Source organism: Eumetopias jubatus, unplaced genomic scaffold (assembly GCF_037043125.1).
Source record: "Eumetopias jubatus isolate StellerSeaLion01/CBP00866 unplaced genomic scaffold, mEumJub1_p1.0 scaffold_4, whole genome shotgun sequence".
In the NCBI taxonomy this organism is placed as follows: Eukaryota; Metazoa; Chordata; class Mammalia; order Carnivora; family Otariidae; genus Eumetopias; species Eumetopias jubatus.
The window spans coordinates 120,987,909-121,007,150 of record NW_028274810.1 but is presented as its reverse complement, the minus strand read 5'-3'; the positions used below and the strand labels follow the sequence as shown (position 1 = coordinate 121,007,150).

Below are 19,242 nucleotides of genomic sequence, written 5' to 3'. Positions count from 1 at the left end.
CAGTAAAATGCAGATCCCTGGGCTTTTCTAATTCAGTGGCTCTGGGCTGGGGCCTGGGAAATGGCATTTTCACCGGACATCTTAGGTCCGTTTGACCAGAAAGACACTATGTATTAGTTTCAAAATATGAAGACAGCGCTGCAAAATGGAAATTGTGATACATATTCATACAGCTTCATATGGACTCCTCAAATGCAGCTCCACTTTTTCAGTTAGGTGGGAATTATTTTTTATGGAGGAGCCAGGTAGGGTAAACATATCTGACAGCTGTCTGCGGGGCCCACAAAAGCCTTGAAGAAGCTCCAGCCCCGTGAGCCGGGCATGTATAGCTTTGTGCATGTGAGTGAGGGTTCAGGGGCGCAGGAACTCGCCCCCCGCAAACTCTCCCCACGTCTCTCTTTCACTCTGGCTTTGGTACCTGTGTCCTCAGGCCACCCCGAGGCCCAGCCTGGAGCCCTGAGTGGGGGCAGGGGGGCTGGCCGCGGGGGACTCTGTATGGAAACCGCTAACTGACCGGCCTCCCACATGACGAGGCCAGACTTTAGCATAATGCCCTGCAGAGAAAGAAGGGCTGAGTCCCCCGCTGGACCCTGATGCTTGGAGAGCTGGCAGGCCTCTCAGCACACGTGACGCGCCAGGTGCTGGGCGTTGTGCGGGGCAGGCAGAAGCGAATAAAGCTGACAGAGCCCCTGCCCTCAACGGAACTTCCAAGTCTCTGCTCCCCGATTCCTTATCTGCGGGGCGCCCTTCCGTGAGCCTGACCCTCCGACCAAGGCAAACCCGAAGTAGAGGTTCCGGTCAGGGAGACAGGCGATACGCAGGATGACCGATCCATACACAGTTAGGACCTTTCAGAGAGTTCCAAGCGCAGGGGAGGAAGCCAAACGAGATAAGGGGAAGGCGAGCAGATGGGTGCAGGCCAGGCCCTGTGGTGGGGTGGCCCTGACTCTGTGTGGTCTTCCCCCTGTGCGTCCACCGTCTCGGCAGCCCCCCCGACCTAGGAGGCCAGTGCTGTATTGAGAAGTAGGTGGTCTGTGGGTTGAGGGGCCTGTGGCTCGTGGGAGTTCCAACACCCTTGTGCGTAGATGGGCTGTGTTAACATCATTGTTGGCATTTCCTGGCACTGATTCTATGCCAGGAGCACTGCAAGGGCTTTCCATGCATTTTCTTCCTCAGTTGTGGCAGCACCACAATGAGGTTGGGGGTGCTGTTAGTATCCTGGTGGTGTCTGGGTGAGGAACTTGAGGCGTAGGAAGGTGAGTAACTTGCTCATGATCACATGGCTCAGGAATGTGGAGCCAGAATGCACCCCCAGGGCAGTTGGCCGCTAGAACCCTCATGCTTAACTGCTGTGCCTTCAGGCCCCCGGCATGGCCACCTTCCTTTCTGGTCATTGTGGCACTCAGGGAGAGCATGGGCTGTGGGGTCAGGCCCACCCCTTCCTGGCTGGGCACCTCCACCCCTTTGAGGCTTGAATTGCTGATTGGTAAAATGGGCATGAGGATACCTGCCACCTCACAGGACTGATAAAAGGGCCAAAAGAAATGGTAATATTTTAAGATGTTTGGCACTCAGTAAACGTATTTTCAATTCTTGCTGGTTGAATGAGTGAGAGAAATTACACGTGCCCTGAAAAGTGACATACGTGGACCATTCCTTCTTCCAGACTCTCTGTCTCCTGCAGATTAGGGTTGCTAGTTCTGGCCGACAAGGAGTGAGCAGAGATGATGTGCAATTTCTGGCTGTCCTGTGGAAATGCTGGTGAGAATCCCTTCAGAGGTCCCCCTCTGTTCCGCCCCAGTGCCCTGCAGTGCCCTGCACAGGCCTGGTTTGCTTTGGATCTAGGCCTCTGTGCAATCTCTGGTTGACCCATATTAGACACAGAGCCTGAATGAGCAATTAACTTTTGCTGTTTTAAGCCACTGAACTTTGAGGCTACGTCTTAGTGCCTCATAGTAGCATTGTTGCTCCTGATCGATACAGACTGCAAGGCAAAGATTGGAATCACAGCCTGGATCGATCGGGAGGGCCTGCCATGCTGGCACGTGGGACACGGATGCCCTGATGCTGCACGCCTCCCTGCTAACCAGGTTCTTCCTGCAGGCCATCCTGAGAGCTGCCCCCACACTGATCTCCTCACAAGCTTCTCCCGTTGGCTGCACTGCTTTATACAGCTCTGCGTTCTCTTTCCAGCACAGACTCCTCTACCTGGCTCTCTGGGACCTCAACATTCGGGCCGTAACTCACCCTCCCAGGATTTCCAGATGTTTTCTTTCTGTTCTAGGCTCCAGGAGCTCCTCCCTGGCCCCTGAGTGTGCCACCCACCTTCCCCGCTCCTGGCCTGGATCACAGGCCTCCTCCTCCTGCCCCGCTCACTCGCCCATGCTGCGGTCATCCTGATCACTTCCTTCGCAGCCCGCAGGGACCTGCCCCCTGACCCCAGACCACCCAGTGCCCACATGCGATCAATCTTTGATTGTCTGTCTTTGTTATCTTTGCCTTCATTCCTCCCTGGTATCTAACATTCCTTGTGTTGGCGTCTTGACTCCCTAACTCGCCTCTACAGTCGAGGAATGGCCTTGGTGTTGCAATCCCTCACCCCGGCGTCTAGGCGGTAACAGGCATTTGAGAAATAAGTGGTCCAAACACTGGCTGCCTCGCCGGCATGGGGCTCGGGAGTGGAAGGGGAAACCCAGAGTGGAGTCATTGAGGACCCCTCCCTCCCTTCCATGGGCCAGTCTACACACCGCCCCGCCTCCCAGGCCGGACTTGCCGTCCACAGCTAGCGCGGGCCAGGTGCACGTCCGGTCCCCAAAGCATTGCATTCGAATCCAAAGAGCGCTGTCAGAGCAGTCCAGCTCCAGGCCCTGCTGTGATCCACTCTGGAGTCCGAGAAGCTCAGGATGTCCGGGCGGGATGAGCCAGGCAGCGAGCCTGCTTTGGAAGCTGTGCTTACCAGGTGGTGTGAGCCTTCAGCGGATCTGGAAGGAAGCGTGCTGGGAATGAGCCCCGGGGGACAGAGGCATGCTCTGTGGAGGCCCCAGCCCGCAGAAAGCCCTGGGGGCTGGAGACTTTCCCAGCGGTGAGCAGGAGCACCAGAGAGGGTTAAAAAAAAAACACACACACACACAACTCAAAAATGCCCAAATCCAGAGCCATAGTCCACCAGCTGCAGCTCTTGTTCCTTGTTTCCAGCTCTCTCGTTCCAGCAGTGCCTGCCTACATCCCGTAGGGACGCCTTCTCGATGCACGTAGGATTCTTTAACTGCAGCTTTTCATGCAAGCATTCCCATTGGTTATTCCCATTTCGTCTTCTCTTCTGGAGGCTTGAGGCTGACCCCTCCTCCCCACGGGCCCATTCGCCCCCTCCACTCCTCAGGCTGGCCTGTTTGAACGAGATCACTGTGTATGCAGAACCCCTCTGTCACTGTGTATGCAGAACCCCTCTGTAAAAAGCTGTGAGCGCTTGTGAACAGACAGATCTCAGGGGAGGAAGGTAGAGCATCAGCGACCCCTCGGGGGAGAAGTCCACCTTCCCCGAGGCTCCAAGTGTGACTGTGGCCTCCCGCTCCCTGCACGTTTCCAGACATTAGAATGACGGGTTGGGGCGTTTATCCTAAGACTTTGTAGGCAGCCTGGCACGTGCCTCCGTCACAGGTGGCAGCATAAATGGGTCTTTTGGAAAAAGAAAAACTACTTGTCAGGAGTTATCAAAGCATCATGTTGACCTCGTATCCCTATTTAGGGAATGTATTTCAAAGACACGCTCCAGGAGGGAAGGCACTGGTTTTCAGGCAGGCGTTTTTGTTTTTTTTTTTTAAGATTTTATTTATTTATTTGACAGAGAGAGACACAGCGAGAGAGGGAACACAAGCAGGGGGAGTGGGAGAGGGAGAAGCAGGCTTCCCACGGAGCAGGGAACCTGATGCGGGGCTCCATCCCAGGACCCTGGGATCACGACCTGAGCTGAAGGCAGATGCTTAATGACCGAGCCACCCAGGCGCCCCAAGCCGGTGGGTTTTTGAAGCCGGGCACATTTAGGAGCAAAACTGGAAACCAAGTGGCACCCAGGGATACATGGTACTCGGGCACCACTCAATCTTTCCCAGGCATCTGAGGGATGGGGAAGGGGTGTTCACTTTAAAGAGAGCGGTGACCATCCGTGGTGTGGCAGTCACATACAGCAATGTGTCCTTCCTGGATTATGGGAAGTTATAGAAAGAGAGCGGCTCTTTGTTGGAAAAATGAAGATTTGCCTACTTGGTGACATAATAGGCAAGTGAGGATGGTTTCTTCCCCTTGTCCCTTCTCTTTTTGGTAACCTAGCTTATCTAGTTAAAAATGGATTCACTGCCACAACAGAAAAGAAAAAGAAATATCTCTGTGGATTTGCAGGGCCCCAGGTATCTAGGAGTGGGCACATAAAGACAGCCTGAAATGTCCCCTCTTTCAGGCTTGTGCCCAGGACAGCAGGGGCTCCCTGCGGGGAGGGGCGGGCGCTGGTTCCAGGTCTGAAGGCCCCGTGTGCCACACCCAGCGAGGAGGGTGAGGTGGGCTGCCGAGCTCCTGGCACAGTGCCTAGTATGAGCCAGAGCTCCCTGGAGGATATGCTCCTTCCTCCCAAGTGTGCCAAACAGTGTAGTTCGTCATTGTGCTTTTTGTCCTGCCCGTGTCATGTCTCACTGAAACCTCGTCCTAAAGGTACCAACTGGGTAATGTCATAGTCCCCATTTTACAGACGAGAAAGCTGAGTCCTCGGTTGCCATCCAGTTGCTGCATTCCAAACTCAGGCTCCGCACACCTCTCCTCTGTAGGGCCTCTTTTTGTATCTGCTTTTGCAGTGGGGATACTGAGGCTGTAAGTTACCTGCCAGAGGGCCCACAGCCAGTAACAATCAATCAGGGGAACATGTATAGCTGGGTTTTCTGACTCCCAGTCTGGTTGCTTGAATTGTTATGAAAGCCTCCTCTGTTCAAGGCATGTTATCTCTGGACCCTGCAAGACCCCTGCCTTTGTTCTTGTTGTGTTCTGCCCGTTCCTTTCTTCTTGTTGGGTTCTGCCCATTCCGTTCCCTTACACTCCTCATCGGCGTCCACGCTGGTGCGTTTGCTGTGTGCACACAGGTGGACCCGCTGTAGGGCTGTGATTGGGTATCTTTCAATTTAGACAAATGGGGTTCTGTTAGGGATCTCCTCCTCGTTCTGTACATGTAGCTTACCCGAGGGCTGCATCTGGCCTTCCCTTGCCGCCGTCGGTCCTGCCCTGTTTACTCCTCTTGCCCCTGGAGATGGGCAGTAGGGAAGCCCAGCCAAGTTCTGTGATGATACCTCGCACCTGTGCCCGTGGGGACTGTGGGAGAGTTTCTCCGGTACAGACTCTGGGTGGGGATGGATGGATGAGTCATTGGGTATGCTCATATTTAATTTCACAAGTACTGCCAGATTGTTTTCCAGAATGACTGTACCAGTTTAAACATCCACCGGGGCAGTGTGCAGGGGTTTCTGTTGCCCCATATCCTCCCCAACACCTGCTATTATCAGATGTCTCAGAAAGCTTGCATTTGATAGCCGAGCTATCAGCTCATTGGATTAGCATCTGCGTGATACTCTTTTGTGCTGCAAACTTCACTTTATCACAACAGCATTTCATGCAGGAAGAGCGTCCCAAAGGAAAAGGGGTTCCTTCTCATTGCAACTCTGTTATCTGGTCTTCAGGAACAAAATTTCCCCAGAAATCCCCAGTAGACTTCCCCTTCTGTCTCACTGTCCAGATGGGGCCCGGAGTCCCCCCTAGGCCAGTCTCTGATGGAGACAACAGGATGGCCACGGCCGCCATGTGTGTCTCTTCCAAGTACCTGCACAGAACTGGGAGTAGCTGAATCAGGAGGAAGAAAGCAGCTCAGCCACCAGTGGACTCTTCTTCCACCCCAGATCTTTAATTTTGCCAGTTTTTTGAGTCATGCTGCCTCTTCTGTACAAGGAATCGTTCCCCCAACTCTGTGCAATTAGCCGATTGCAGAGACTTTCTAAAGCAATGAGTCAAACCAGCACATGGCCATTGCTTTGGGGATTTGATCCGTCCAACTATTTTGGAATCCGCCGTTCTTTTCTTTTTTTTTTTTATTTTTAATAATTTTTTATTGCTATGTTAATCACCATACATTACATCATTAGTTTTTGATGTAGTGTTCCATGATTCATTGTTTGTGCATAACACCCAGTGCTCCACGCAGAACGTGCCCTCTTTAATACCCATCACCAGGCTAACCCATCCCCCCACCCCCCTCCCCTCTAGAACCCTCAGTTTGTTTTTCAGAGTCCATCGTCTCTCATGGTTCGTCTCCCCCTCTGACTTACTCCCCTTCATTCTTCCTCTCCTGCTATCTTCTTCTTTTTTTTTCTTAACATATATTGCATTATTTGTTTCAGAGGTACAGATCTGTGATTCAACAGTCTTGTACAATTCACAGCGCTCACCATAGCACATACCCTCCCCAGTGTCTATCACCAGCCACCCCATCCCTCCCACCCCCGACCACTCCAGCAACCCTCAGTTTGTTTCCTGAGATTAAGAATTCCTCCTATCAGTGAGGTCATATGATACATGTCTTTCTCTGATTGACTTATTTCACTCAGCATAACACCCTCCAGTTCCATCCACGTCGTTGCAAATGGCAAGATCGCATTCCTTTTGATGGCTGCATAATATTCCATTGTGTATATATACCACCTCTTCTCTATCCATTCATCTGTCGATGGGGAATCCGCCGTTCTTCTTGCCAGGTGGACGTCAGACCTGTTCCCACCCTGGCTGCCCCAACTTAGGTTTCTGTGTGGGCTCCCCGTGGAAGAGATCAATATGGAGACTCTGGGGCAGAACACCAAAGCTCCTGCCTGTGGCGGGCTTCGGAGGCCAAAGGCCAGCTGAAGGCAGGTGGGGAGGGACACCTGTCGGGATAGTGCCACTGCAGGCAGCAGCTTCTCATTAGCCACATGCATACTCTGCTAACCCCTGTGTTTCTGCCTAACCGAAGAAATTAATGTCTAAGTGATACCTAAGAGTTAAAATTTATTGAGTACTTATTGTGGGTCAGATGATCTCACATAGTCCTCCTGACAGCCCTGTGAGAGCATTTCTGTTATGGTGAAAGCCCAGGCTCCAGCCAGACCACCTGTAGAAGGCCAGTGTGGCCTTGAGCAAGTTACTTCGCCTCTCTGTGCCTCAGCTTTCTCATTTGTACATGGAGAATAGTAATTGTATGTTGCAAGTACTGGATGAGTTAGGAAATACAAAGTGCTTACTTAGAATAACACTGGCACAGTGGACAGGTAGAGTTCACATTTGATAAACATTAGCTGCCATTTCTAAAAATAAAGAAACCAGAGCATCAGAGAGATCAGCTTACCAAATGTCAGACAGTGATGAGTAGCAAGGATACAATTTTTTTTTTTTTTTTTTTAAGGACGCAGTTTGACCCGGGAGTTTCTGACTCGAAAGCTGCCTTTTATCCTTCCAACTATACATCATCGGTAGTAGCTCCGTGGTTCAACGGAACGTTGCCATTACTCTCATTATCAGTAGAATAAAATTTCACCTGAAGACCCAGGGTTGCCTTTTGTAAAGAAACAGTCTCAAAAAGAAAAAAAAAAAAAAAGGAAGAAAAGAAACTGTCTAATCACCAGCCTTAAAGACAGAGTGTAATGCTTCCAGCAGCAGGTAGACGGGCGGGTCATTGCTGGAAGGTGGCTGGGGAGGACCGGGACGTGGGGGCCTGAGAGAAGTCTGTGCCCTGGGACAGGAAAAGTACAACATTCAATTCCTGGTTCTATCACAAAACCTCACTGGGCCTCAGTCTCCCCATCTTTAAATCAGGTTTCTATTCTATTTCCTCCCAGTAAGGATTTAGGAAGTGCTTTATAAACTGAGCATAATCAGTGCTGCGTCTTCCAGAATTAGAATTCGACCTGTCACCTCCTGTTTTGTCTCTTATGTCCATTCTCACGTACACACATTCACACAAAGCGTAAGCCTCGTGTCCCCCAACTCCATTTAGTCATGGGAAGTCTCTGGAAACCAGGGCTTTAGAATCTTCTAGAAGAGATTTGTCCTTGCCTAACTAAGCCAAAATAACTGGAGTCAGGAGCCACTGGGATTTGGGTAGGGTGGGGTAGCTCTAGGGTCAGTCGGTTTGGGGGAGCAAATAAGCAAGGTAGCTCTGCCACCTAGGACGTGCCCTTTTTTTTGCCAGATTTTTCTGCACGAGCATTTTCAGCTGTAGGTGTGCTGGGTGTGAGGAACCACGCGCTAGGTCTGAACAAAGGATCGTAGGCTCAGCAGTGTGGCTTTAAGCAGAAGAGAAAGCTTCGTGGCCTGAATATCCCGGGAGGACTTTTAAACCTAACCCTATATATATAACAGGGGACTCAGCTGTCTTTTATTTTATTATTACTTTTTTAATTTCAATGTCCCTCCCTCTCTTTCCTTCTCTCCTTTTCTTCTTCCTTCTCTTCCTCTCTCAATTTCCAGTTCCCCAGCCCATAGGTCTCCCTTCCAGGAGGCAGTCAACGTCAAAAGAGTCTCGTCTGTGATTCTAGATGGTCCGTGCAGAGACAGCAAAATCCCTCTGTGTGTATACCATTTCTTTCTCTAGGGTATGAGGTTGTTGTGTCTTAGAGCACACGAGCACAGTGATACAGGCCACAGTCAGGGCAAAGAAGGTGGTCTGTTGTCCGTTCCATTTCTCCTGAGTCTCCAGGCCACCATTCCCACTTGTCACTCACTAGCTGCTGCCGTTGTCCTCTCTGTACTCGGGGCCTGTTCCTGGGCACACGTGATGACATGGGGACATCCGTGATGACATGACTCTGGATCCCAGGGTGGTCCAGCCCCGTTGGTGGAGAATCCCTCGGCTTCAGGAGGTCCTGGGCTCTGCCTTGATTTCCTTCTCTGCAGGCAGGAAGCAGGAAGACTGGATGACAATTTGGGAAGGTCTCCAGAAACGTGCCCACCACAGGTGACCCTCTGGGGACCCTGCTTCTCCCCCAAGGGCAGCTTTTAGATCATGTTCTGTGGACTTGGTCACCTGGTGCAGAACCACGCACCTGAAAGATGTCCAAAGCCATTGTTCCTCAAATTTGAGCCACACACTGATCTCCAGGGAACCCTTGTTAGATGCAGAATCTCCTTCAGTTAATCTCTGTGGGGCTGAGATCCTGCACTAATGGTGGGTTCCCAGGTGCTGCCGATGCTGCTGGCCCACACACTGACCCATTTGGAGTAGCAAGGAAGCACCGAGTCTTCCTTCCAGCCCTGTTCACACCCCATGCGGTACCGGATACCGTCTAGAGCACTACATTGTATAGATTCCAGCTTTGTCACTGGTTAGCTGTTAGTGGACATTATCACCTTTCATATTCCTGACTATCCAGAGGGTGCAGGTGTGTGTGTGTGTGTGTGTGTGTGTGTGTGTGTGTGTGTGTGTGTGTGTGTGTGTGTGTGTGTGTGTGTGTGTGTTTTAGGTGAGAGAACTGCTCAGAGTTGTTCAGCAACTCAGCAGAGGTCGCACAGCTAAGGGACATAGAGGAACGTCCCAAGTGGTGAAGGTCATTTTCCATCACTGCTGTCCTCCGTGAGCCTGTGTCCAGAGTGGGACGCATCTTTGCACGAGTGAACAGGTTGGATGGCGAGTGTCCTTTTCTCTTCTCTCCTTGTCTTTATCTCTGAGATTTTAACCCTGGCTTCTGATTTTTAGGAGACCAGATAACACTGACCCAGAGAGAATTGAATCCTTATGCCCAGTGACTAGAAGACACATGAACCTGGAAAAAGGAGCCTAGAAGATCGCCATGTTTCCCCGACATGGGAGAACACCCACCCCCGCCCGCCCCGTGCCCATTACAGTGATTTGGTCACTGCTGAGCTATCTTCGTTTAATGTGGTTTTGACAGAATAGTTGGTCTGGAAATTTTATTTTCAATTAAACTTCCTTGTTGAACTGCTTTGGTTTTGAAAGGATTCCATTAGGATGGATAATTACATAGCAGTTGCTACAAGGAGATATTTGCACTCAATTTCCGCTCTTAGGTGATTCAAATCAAAGGCTTTTTCTTTTCCTCCCCAGAGTTGTGTGCGACCATCTTTCTCATAGTATAGGCGTCTCATGAGTTATTTTTGGAAATCCAAATCAAAACAGCCATTTTGGCGGAGGCCATCTCTAGCCTAGCAGAGTAAGCCATATGTACCAATAAACACAGCCAAAGAGTCGGTGCCTTTGAAAAGCACAAAAACCATCTCCCTCTGTGTGGATTAAATTCTTGGGGACCATAGACTATCCTTTGTATCATCATATATTCCTCTGTGAACTCTAAAGTCAAAGACAATTGAAATTCCTTTAAAATTACCAAAGTTTTGGGGTGCCTGGGTGGCTCAGTCGAGCATCCAACTCTTGGTTTCAGCTCAGGTCATGATCTTAGGGTCATGGGATTGAGCCCTGCATGAGGCTCCAAAATCAGCGCTGAGTCTGCTTGGCATTCTCCCTCTCTTGCTCCCCCTGTTCACATGCTCTCTCTCTCTCTCTCTCTCTCAAATAAAAGTAAATAAAATCTTAAAAAAAAATATATATATATAAATAAAATTATCAAAGTTTTGTCCATTTGCAAACGATTGTCGTTGCCCTTTTGTTCAAGAGGGCAGGCCTTGACAGAATTTTACTAGGGACTGTTTTGGCCTCTAGATCTCTCATGAAACACAGAAATCCCTTTATTTTCCCACTCTGTACTGTTTCCTTCCTTCCCCAGAACACACGTAACCTACCTCATCCCATGAACCAAGCAGACAGACCTCTCACCCAGTATCAATAAGGGCTCAAATAGTAGAATGGATACATAGATGAATGAATAAAATCCTGTTTCCCCCTTAAAAAAAAAAATCTGTTACACAAATAGTAAATGAATGTTTTCACCTTGGGGAAAAAAAAAACTTTCCAAATGAAGCTAAAGTTCTTTTTAATCACTGGGTTCCTATCCTTGTTTGTTCATTAGCTCTGCTTGGGTTATTACTTTGGAACACATCCTTGTAGACCTTTCTAATGTACCTATGTATGCACATGTGTACACACACATACGTGTGCACAAGCACGTGGTGCTGTTTTTTAGACCTTTGATAGACTGACCACTTGCCTTTTGCCCCTCAGCAATATATCCAGGAGTGCTGGCCCTATTAGCTGCCTTACTCTCTGTAACTGCCACCTAAGTTTTATTACATTGTGTGGATATACCTTTTATTCGATCAAATGCATAAATTCTTTATCTGTTCTCACGCTCATCGTAGTTCAAGATCCCTTCTCCTGTACATGTTAAGAAACTAACCATGTCCACGGCTACCTTTGGTAGCTGCAACACATTTCATGAAAATCAGCCAGCTGTGTTGGAGATTATGCCAAACAGGATCCTGTGAAATGCTAAGGATTGCCAGAGGGACCTGAATTCCCTTGTCTGCAGAAGCCAGGGAGGTGCGCTGTGCACGGGGAATCTCACAGGTCTGCGTAGAGAGTGATGTTAGATGATACAGTGTTGGCTCTGCTCATAGCCAGCTGAATTTCCCTGGGCAGTTAATTTCCTCTCTGTGGACCTTTATTTTCTCATCTGCACAGTGGACTCAGCCTTTTCCAGCTATTAGACTCTGAATAATAGGGTTTACACAATGCCCCAGGATTCATATACAGAATGTATGAACTGCTTCTCCACTATGTGTCTAGATGGGAGAGGGACAATTTTAGAATACATTTTAAATTTAATTTTAATTAATTAAATTTATTTTGTTACATATATTTTTTAATTTTAAAAGATTTTTTATTTATTTGAGAGAATGAGCAAGAGCGAGAGCACAGGAGGGGGTGGGCAGAGGGAGAAGCAGATTCCCCACTGAGCAAGGAGCCCGACTCGGGACTCGATCCCAGGACCCTGGGATCATGACCTGAGCTGAAGGCAAACACTTAACCAACTGAGCCACCCAGGTGCCCCGAAATATATTTTAAAAATTTTAATTAGAGATGGAGCCTAGAGCTTTTAGCTGAGTAGAAGTCACAGAGTCCAGAACGTACCGCCTTTGGATCTTACTCTTCTTTCTGATTATTTTATTACCCAGTTCAAATGTATGTACTTTTTTTCCCTTTGCTCTGTGAGACCTTTTTGTTCTAAGCAAGGCCATGTGGTGTTGGGGAAGGAGGTCATGGACCCCCGAGTTCTACTTCCAGGCTTATCTAGTTCCAGCTGTGTGATCTTAGACAAGTCACTAACCTTCTCTGGATTTCCATCTGGTAATACTACGATTTCAAATTAGCCAGAAGTCTGCTTAAAAAAAAAAAAAAAAAGGTAAAAACCACACTCGTGTTTCATCTGGCATTTTTGAGCCTCGTCACCTGCAGATAGTTCATCTTGTGAATCGATGGGACACCCTAAAAGGCCACCAAAACCCCTGAAATCACCTTTTTTTTCACATGAGAAGTGTGCAGCTGCCATAGCCCCTGGTGAAGACCTTCAGTGAGTTCCCAGGGAGGCCCAGAGGAGGTTCTGCACAGCCATGATTCATAAGTAGACCTTCCCCCCTGAGCCCTGAAGCTGGTGTTGATGTGTATCCCCTGCTTTGAGACGCAGGACGACACAGGTCACGGGGGGATTCACACACAGGCCGGGTTTCCCTCGGGATTCCAGTCAGGTTTTCCCACGTGGGGCGAGAATTCTGGCCCCTGGCCTTGGCATTACACATTGGTCTGGAGATGGTGTGATCGTGCAGCTGAAAGGTCGAGGTACGTCGGTGTGAAAACTGCGTGGGTGCTGCAGCCCCACAGGGTCTCTGGGGTTCGGTTTCCCTGCTCCCCACACTTTTTCACCCTCCTGTGAGCTTCTGTTTCTGAACATCCCTTGGGGTCCATGTCCCCTGGTTGAGCAGTTCTGTGCGGGCTGGTCAGTCTGGGGAGCTCTCCCAGCGCGAGCTCTCCCAGCGCGAGCTCCTGGGCCCAGGAACGTCACCTCTTCCCCACCTCGGCTTCCTGCCCTGCTCCATCTTGAAGAGAGGAAATGAGACCCTGCAGCAGGTGCTCAACCCAAGCTACCTTCCTTCCCCTTTCCCGGGAAAACAATTTTATAGGCTCTGAGTCTGTAACAGTTTCCAAAAGCCTACGTAAATAGTGTTCACGTGAAGCAAAATGAAACAAAAAGGCCGCCGGGTGAACACTGTCAGTATGATACATCGCTTCGCTTAATGGGAAAAGGGACGGCCGGGCCCCAGTCCTTCACCAACCTCACTCTCTCCCGTGAGATTTCTCAGCAGGTGTCTTCCCCACCCCACTCCCGCCCCCCATTTCAGTAAAATACTTAAAAACCTGCTTTGCGTTGTTACAGATAAATGCAGAGCAAGTAACACTGTCTCTCCCCGTATTTGACCCTCCTCCAAGTGATCAATATAGTTTTAATTCACAGCCTGGAAACTTGAAGAATGAGTCAACCTGACGGATGATTCACAGATACTCGATCTGAAATGCTTGGTGCTGTGGGGGTGGGGTGGGAGGTAGAATCAGAAATGAATTTCCTGACCCTAAAAGTCAGCATAGGTGAAGAAGCGTGTGGTGCAGGGGTGGGGGAAAGGGATAGTTATCATCTTGTAGGTTGTAGGGATGGTTCCTGCCCTTGGGGAGAGGCACTGTGTTGGGAGGACTTAGGGTGACCACATAAACTGGACCACAGAGCTCCAGTTTATGCCTGTCTTTATACAGTTAGTGTGCTTTTCCACCATTAAAAGTATCGCAGTGTGGAAACATGGGGTTCTGGGCAGACTGGACTAGAAGTTCTTAAGTCAAGGTCAGAGGTTTTACTTTATTTATACGTGCATCCCCAGTGCCTGGCCTCTAGTAAACAGTAAATATAGCCTTGCTGGGTAGGTAAGTGAGTAAGATTCTTAACCTTCTCTCTCACTCTCTCTATTTCTCTTTTCCATACGTCTTTGTATGCCCTGCATCCCTAGGGTGACTGTACTGTGTTCTCAATAGTATCTTTTCCACTAAGCCAGAGCTTCAGATGCCAGTTGCTTTGGTTGAATGTATGCAACAGAAGCTGCTTAGCCCTGTGACTTTCAGTGAGTTACCCAGATGATTTACAGTTTATCGGAGTAGGAAGAACACTAACTTCCCTGCCTAAGCTGCTAAGCAACTGTGGTGGAACTGAAGCTGGTGCTTTTATTATTAGCTGTCTGGCTTTGCTACCATTCTTGTCTAGAGGGTTTTCTTCCCTACCTTAGAGGGTTCCTAGACTTTCAAAAATATATATATTTAAAATATTTAAGAAATTAGAAAAAGAATAAAAAAAAGCTATCCATAATAATTACATTATCAAGACACTATAAACCATTTGTGTTGTCTTACATAGTTATCTTAGGAAGCTCTTCATCGTTTCCCCATGGGCATTTTTCTGGAAGCATTGTCCGTGTTCAGAACATTTTCAACCACCATTGTTTAATTTGCTTGTATCCATGTGTTTGTTACTGAGCAACTCCAGGTTGCTTACTCTTTCCCCTTCTGTAAATGAACTTGTCCTAGTATGTCCTGTCTCAAGAGAATCTCAAAAGTGGAATCTTTGGATCAAAATTTATGAAACTTATTAAACTATATATATATATCCACCTAACAATATAGATAGAGATATTTAAATTGATAGACTTTAGGGAAATTTTAGGTTTATAAAAAAAATTGAGAACAAAGTAGAGAGCTCCCATATATACCAACCCCCTTCCCCACCATTTCCCACATTGTTAACGTCTGGCATTTGTGTGATACATTTGTTATAAGTTATGAAACAATACATTATGATTAACTAAAGCCCACACTTTATATTCAGGGTCCACTCTTTCTATTGTATCATTCTGTGGATTTTTGACACGTGCAAAATGTCTTTTACCCACCATCACATTATCACATAGCATAGTTGCGCGGTCTTCAAAATACTCTGTGTTCCACCAATTCATCTGTCCCCAATTCCTCCCAAACCCCTGGAAACCTCACTGATCTTTTACTGTCACCATAGTTTTGCCTTTTCCAGAATGTCATATGGTTAGAATCGCACAGCATGTCATCTTCTTTACTTGTTTTCTTTCACTTAGTAATATGCATGTAAGGCCCCTCCATGTCTTTGTATGGCGTGATAATTCATTTCTTTTTAGTGCTGAATCATTTCCATTGCCTGAATGTACCCCAGTTTGCTAATCTATTCACCTACTGAAGGGCTTCTTGGTTGCTTCAAAGTTTAGCAATTAGAAATAAAGCCAGTGTAAAGTGTGTGCAGGTTTTTGAGTGGACGTCAGATTTCAACTCATTTGGGTAGACAGCAGGAGCCTGTGATTGATGCATCACGTGCTGAGACTATTTCTGCATTGTAAGAAACTGCCAAAGCTTTATGTGTTTTACGTTTATTCAGTGCTTATAGTTACATTACCACCAACACATTAATCCTCAAAAGAACCCCCGGGTTGAAAGTCACTAGCTTCACCTTCTGGTTAACATCAAATTTTATTGCGGAAAAGGAACTTTGAAGATCTCTGAACGTCTACACTTCCTGATAGCAACATCTGTCTTCTCGTCACTGCATTTCCATGGCACAGTGGGTGCAATAGGTGCTCAGTTAGTGCTCATTACACATTGACTAGTGATGAAGGAAAAACCACTTCACTGTACAGATAAGAACATGGAGGTGCAGAAAGGAAAAGCAAGTGGCTTCTGGCCAAACAGCATTTTACTAATGGCAGAACCAAGGCTAAAAGCTAACTATTGTGCTTTGTAGATGGTGGACCCATATTTTGGGTGGTCAGGCCGTGGATCACTGAATTCAAGCAAGGCAAGCTTCTGGACTCTTGAAACAATACTTAGTGTTATAATGAACACCTTCTCCTCACATTCAAGCCCACCTACTAGTCTGTACCACCACCATGCCACCCAGAGATGCCCAAAGGAGTATTTCATTTGGGTACAAGTGCATTGTGGCTACAAAGTCTCATGGCATTAAAATAGCAACAAGAGTAATAACTGACAATAATAAAGCCAAGAATTATTGATTGCTTAGTATTGTGAGGCTCTTTACATATATTATTTCATTTACTCTTGCAGCCACCTTCTGGTTAGGTGTCATTGCTAGCCACAATTTAGAGATAAGAAGTTTGAGGCTTAGGGAGACTGGGTAAGTTTCTCATGCCTCCACAACTATTAGTAATAAAGTCAAATGTGTGCCCATCCACTCCTGACTCACTCAACAATGTACTATGCCATAGTTAAGAGCATGTGATTTTGAGTCAGGCGGACCTGGGTTAATATTCTGGCACTACCATTTTACCAGCCACGCAATCTCGACTTTGTGACTTCTAGCTCGAAGTGCCCATGTAAAATGGGGATAGTAAAACCTACGGTGACAAATGCTATCTGTTTCCTCAGTGGCCATTGTCTCTCCACTGCATAGAACCATGATAGGTTCAGGTGGTACCTGTCTTCCCTGAGGCCCCTTCCCTGCGGCCTCAGGGAAGACAGGTTCCAATCCAGCCTAATGAGATGAATCAAGATTGGTTTAAATCAGGTATGGAAATGGCAGGCATGCATGTTATCTAGTTTTGTTAGAGAATGGTCCTCTTCAAATAAGAAGACAAAGTACCCCATAGGGGAAGCTCATTCTTATCTTTTTTTTTCCTGCGGGGATCTAGGGTAAGATACCTGGAGGTGTAGCAGCCATCTTGCAGGCATGAGGTAACAAGTCAACAGACTGAAATGCTGAAGCAGAAAAGATAGGAAAAGCCTGGATCTTTGATAACACTGTCAGGCTGTCCCCCCAGCCCAGGACAGAGGACTACGTCCGGACTTCCGTCCGTAATTGAAACAAGGTCTACTTCTTTATGCCACTCCAAGTTGTCTTTTATTTGCAGCTGAAAACATTTTGAGTAGATATACAGATTTCCACCAAAGCACAGTCAGTGTTGGGCAGCTTAGTATGGTGCTTAAGAGCCCAAATTCCAGAGCCAGAAGTCCCAGGTTCTAATCTTGGCTCTGCCCCCTTACTAGCTATAGTGATCTGGGCAAGTCACCTAGCTCCTCTGTGACTCACTGTCCTTCCTCATCTGCAAAATGCTCATTAAATGAGCATTTAGTATCGAATGAAGGATACTAGCAGTTCTTACTATTATTATAATGAACATTAAATGACTTAATGTTTCATACAGTGATGAGAACACTGCCTGACACATAGTAAGTAGCTATATACCTCTTGGTCAAAAAGAAAAAAAAATTAAAAGTAGCCACTATTATAGGCGTGGGTTTGCACCTTGATCTAATCATTTGGCCACTTGTGGTATTTAAGGAGCATCTTGACCCTTTCACCACCGAGACTCCTAGAGCATGAAACTCCCCCTAAAGTCTGTCTCAAAACAGCCACAGCAGTGGTTTCTTTTTGACGGAAAAGGCCCCTTAAAGAACCAACCTGTGCAGGAGGAGGGGCTGTGGCTACCAAGTCGTGTCATGGAGTGAATGAACAAAATACCCAAACTTGCCCATGCAAATAGGTGTTCATCTCCCCGACAGCCCTTTTAGAAGGTTCTAGACTTTCTCAAACTCCTTTTTGAAAGGGTCTTTCCAGACAGTGGCTTACTCTCTTGAATCTCAAATCTTTCAGGGAGGGGGTGGTGGGGGGGGCAATGCCTGCTTTCCAGGCCCTTCTCTGCCATGAGGACAAGACCCCTGGCCAGTGTGTGTGAGGGAGCTGCTTGACCTGGGTCTCTCTCACTTGCCACTACCCACGTTGTCACCTTCTGTAGAGATCAGATTTGAATTTGGGCAAGGGTTAAACATTTTTTGGATACATGTCAATTGTGAGATTAAAAGATCAGCTGGTAAGATGTGTCCATTAGCACATCCCGTGGTATCTTCCTTCAAAATGTATGCCCGTTTCACGGCTTCTCACCCCCTCCGCCAATGAGAGTCCAGACCAAGCCACCTCCACCTTCTGCCTGGGCCACTGAGGGAGCGCACCTCCTAACAGGCCTGGCTTCTGCCCTGCCCTCCCTTCTCTTTCAACAGCCAGGGAGATCTTTTCAAAATATAAACCAAATCCTGGGACTCACTTGCTCAAAACCCTTTAAGGGAGTTCCACCTCGCCTAGAATAAAGGCCAAAGTTCCTCTTGTGCCCTGTAAGGCCCTCCCTGAGTGGACCCTAGGCCCTCCCTTCCTTGTTTCTCTTCTTGTTCACCCTACTTTCCATACTGGCCTTCTTGCTATAAACTAAACCTACCTGAGCACAGGCTGGCCTCAGGGCCTTAGCATGGAATGTTCTCCTTTTCTGGAACACTCTTTCCCCTGCATACCTGACTCATTTCCTCACTGCATTCAGATCTCTGTTCTGATGTCAGCTCTGACCACCGTCCCCCAACACAGCTGCCCCCAGCCCTCACTTTCTGTCATTATCCATAGTTCTTATGCCTTGCTGATATTATTACAGATTTGATGACTTTATGCATCTCCCATCAGAATATAAGCCCTGTGAGGAGAATGGCATTGTTTTGTTCATTCGGATATCCACAGACCCCAGAATTTTCTGCAACTCATGTTCAGTAAATATTAAACTAGATAAAGCCTCTCTCTGGGTAGAAACAAGGTTTGTCTGACCAAATCCTAAGCCTGAGGTCTCTTGTGAGCCTGCTAAGTTGGCCCTGAATCTACATCTCAGAAAGCTACTGATAGGTTCTAAACAATGGGAGCAACACCAGATCCACGTGTGACATCCCAAAGCGAAGACTTCGAAAGTGAACGCGCAGGGGACCCGATGATCCCACCTGCCTTTTTCTAAAAATCCTCTTCATCACACTTAGTTCTCGTTCTCCCTCCCTGTGCTTCTGGACACCAGACAAGCCGTCTCACATCTGGTGTCTTTGCACCAGGCTGATGACAGTTCTCATCTGTGAGGGTTTAAAAACGAAGTGGCCCTGTTCCTTGACATTCTTCCCACTGAAAGATGGGCTTGATGTCCTTTCCTTCAGTCTTGGCGATGGCTGCAAGCCGTAGAGTCACAGAACATCCTGCAGCTCCCTCCAGATCGCCTTGGGGTACTCTTTCTGAGGGAAGCACTGCGACTACCTTGCAGAAGAAGCCACGTGTAGGTGCTCTGGTCTGTGGTTTCAGCTAAGCTCCCAGACAGCACCCAGCGCTGGCCGACAGCCTTGCA

At 47.9% G+C, this 19,242-nt stretch overlaps 1 long non-coding RNA gene across 25 annotated transcripts in view; it reads left to right on the top strand.

Moving 5' to 3' along the window:
• Positions 1-19,242, top strand: part of LOC114211185 (uncharacterized) — a 376,382-nt gene that overhangs the window by 216,212 nt on the left and 140,928 nt on the right. Inside the window, exons 9-10 of one of the 25 annotated variants that reach the window (XR_015768075.1) lie at positions 8,527-9,013; positions 9,752-9,994. The exons of 22 other annotated variants lie outside the window; for them this stretch is intronic. This is a non-coding gene — a long non-coding RNA (uncharacterized LOC114211185). Of the gene's footprint in view, positions 1-7,462; positions 9,014-9,751; positions 9,995-19,242 lie in introns of those variants that run through there. 2 more of the 25 variants (XR_015768069.1, XR_015768059.1) reach the window with 2 other exon arrangements.